Source organism: Halichoerus grypus, chromosome 5, assembly GCF_964656455.1.
Source record: "Halichoerus grypus chromosome 5, mHalGry1.hap1.1, whole genome shotgun sequence".
Taxonomy (NCBI): domain Eukaryota; kingdom Metazoa; phylum Chordata; class Mammalia; order Carnivora; family Phocidae; genus Halichoerus; species Halichoerus grypus.
This window is the reverse complement of record NC_135716.1, coordinates 18546728-18549543: the sequence shown is the minus strand read 5'-3', so window position 1 is coordinate 18549543 and position 2816 is coordinate 18546728. Positions and strand designations below refer to the sequence as shown.

Genomic DNA, 2816 nt, shown 5'->3' with positions numbered 1-2816 from the left:
ATTAATAATATTAGCATTATTAATAAGATGAGCACACAGATACAAACATTTTTTTTGTATATGATATACCTTCCAAGGGAAGGAAACATGTCCTAAGACATTAAAATTAATATCAATAATAAAATATATAATGTTAATAAAGTAGGTGCTATTATTGGGCATTTTCTAGGCATCAACCAGTGTAGTAAGTGCTTCACATATAATTTAATTAACCTCTTTGAATCTCAATTTCATTATTTATGAAATGACTTTAATATCTATCATGTAGAGTTATTGAGAAAATTATAAGTATTATTATAACATTCAACTCAGTGTCTGGAAAAAGTAGTCATGCAGTAAATGATAGCTAGTAATAATAATTGTTATAATAGAATCTACTTTATGGGTTATAAGGATATATTTATATTTTTTGAAAAATGCTTATCATATTGCTTAGTGCATTATATATACTAATTAATAGAAGGTATTATGTGATAAAAATAAATGATGAAGCCAGCTCTCCGAGGGTCACCGACACCAAGAGAGCTCCCCGTTGACAATGTCTTCCATTAAGATGGAGTGTGTTAACAATGAATCATGGAACACTATATCTAAAACTAATGATGTAATGTATGGGGATTAACATAACAATAAAAAAAATTAAAAAAAAAAAAAAAAAGATCGAGTGTGTTTTGCGAGAGAACTGCTGGCGTGGGGAGTCTCCGGTGTGGGAGGAGGCGTCCAACTCGCTGCTCTTTGTAGACATTCCTGCAAAAAAAAGGTTTGCCGGTGGGATTCGCTCAGCTAGCGCGTGCAGCAAGTGACTGTGGATGCCGCCGTCAGCTCTGTGGCCCTTCGCCAGGGAGGAGGCTACGTCGCCACCATTGGAACGAAGTTCTGTGCTTTGAACTGGGAAGATCAGTCAGCAGTAGCCCTGGCCACAGTAGATAAAGACAAGAAAAGCAGTCGGTTCAATGATGGGAAGGTGGATCCCGCTGGGAGATACTTTGCTGGCACCATGGCCGAGGAGACGGCCCCCGCGGTTCTGGAGCGGCACCAGGGGTCCTTGTACTCCCTCTTTCCTGACCACCAGGTGGAAAAGTATTTTGACCAGGTGGACATCTCCAATGGTTTGGATTGGTCCCTGGACCACAAAATCTTCTATTACATTGACAGCCTGTCCTACTCCGCGGATGCCTTTGACTATGACCTGCAGACAGGAAAGATCTGTACGTACTTTTTCATTATTCTTCTAATACTGCTGGGATTTTTTTTTCATATGTGTGTAACTAGGAAGCTGCCTCTTCCTTGACTCGTATGAAAAGGCCCTTACTTGTCAAATAAAGAACTGGCTGATGTGATTAAAAAAATAATAATAATAAATAAATAAATAAATAAATAATTGAGTATTTACCATTTACTATCAATTTACCATTGAGAATGGTTTGGTGGGTCAGGATGGAGGTCAGAGAACAGTCCAGAATACAGCTCCAAAGTGTTGTTGAAAAGAGTGGCTGTTGTGTTTTAATCTCTTGCTCCTGTGTTGGGGGTGGGTGGAGTGTGAGAATCTTTTCTGGGGGGCAGGGTCCAGCAGGGTTCCTGCAGCTGGAAAAGGGTTAGACATTGTCAACGCTGGCTTATGAGGTGTTACAAATGTAGGGTAGAGTTGTTAGGCTAGCACTGGGATGAGGTGGCAATGCTAATAATTATTCTTTCTAGTCTAATGGTATTGAATTAGGACAACTGTGTTCTTTGGGGGAATCTGTTGAAAGCCATGGATCTTTTGTCATTGTCATTTGTTTATTTGCTGATACCATGTCTCTTGGGATTTTAAGACACTTTTTGCTTCTTCAATGTGTACTGTCAACTGTAGCTCTAAAACATTGTCAGATTAATGATTCCAGTTTTCATCTCTCTGTGTTTATCCATTGCACTTACTATGAATCATTTTAATAATTCCTTAAAATACCATCCCCAAGTCAGTCCATATGGCCTTCTGATCTCATACTTAGTAATAAACACAAGGACATATGGTTATAAAATGAAGTCTTTCAGGATGCTCCAGTTCATTATTCTATTGCCCCTTAAAGGAACAGAGTGAGCTGATCCAAAAGGCCAGATAGTAAATAAGAGTGATCTCATCCTCTTGCTCAGCATTGGCTGCCCCCTCCTTGGGGAATAATTACTTAATAAACTCAGGCTGCCCCTTTCAATGGTTTTATATAACACAAGGATAGCTTTTTAGAACACATTCAGAATTAATGCTACTCTTATCTGAGATCAGAGAAGCCTAAATAGATCTGGTTCCATTGAGTGGTGTTGGGAAATCTGATTCTTGGTGAAGCATTTTTCTAGAACATCTGAGCCTAAGTTCAAACCCAGGGTGGAGTTCTCAACCAAATCAAACATCGTGATTACATTCATAGAAATATAAACCCTAGGGACAGACCCAGAAAGATAAATAAAATTACCATATAAGGGGCACACCCTTGTGCATACGCAAGTTGGTGGATATTGAGAAATATGAATATAAAATTTCAACAATCCTGGTCATCAAAACTACCAAGTAGAGTAATCAGGATATTCCATTTTGTTCATCAGATTTGAAAGGTAAAACAAATAATGCCCATGCCCTTAAAATTGTAGTGAGAGCGATTCTCCTTAAATGTTGCACATGAGAAAGTAAATTCTACCATCTTTTAAAAGGTTATTTCAAAAGAGGAATCAAACACCTCAAAATATATATAATATATATTCTTTGATACAGTAATTTCTTATCTGTGACACTGTGCCCTGGAAATGTAGAGAAATACATGATTATAAAATTTATAATCCTG

At 37.7% G+C, this 2816-nt stretch overlaps 1 pseudogene; it reads left to right on the top strand.

Moving 5' to 3' along the window:
- The first annotated feature begins 611 nt into the window (after window positions 1-611).
- On the top strand, window positions 612-1333 carry LOC118520597 (regucalcin pseudogene; annotated as a pseudogene).
- Window positions 1334-2816: the final 1483 nt, after the last annotated feature.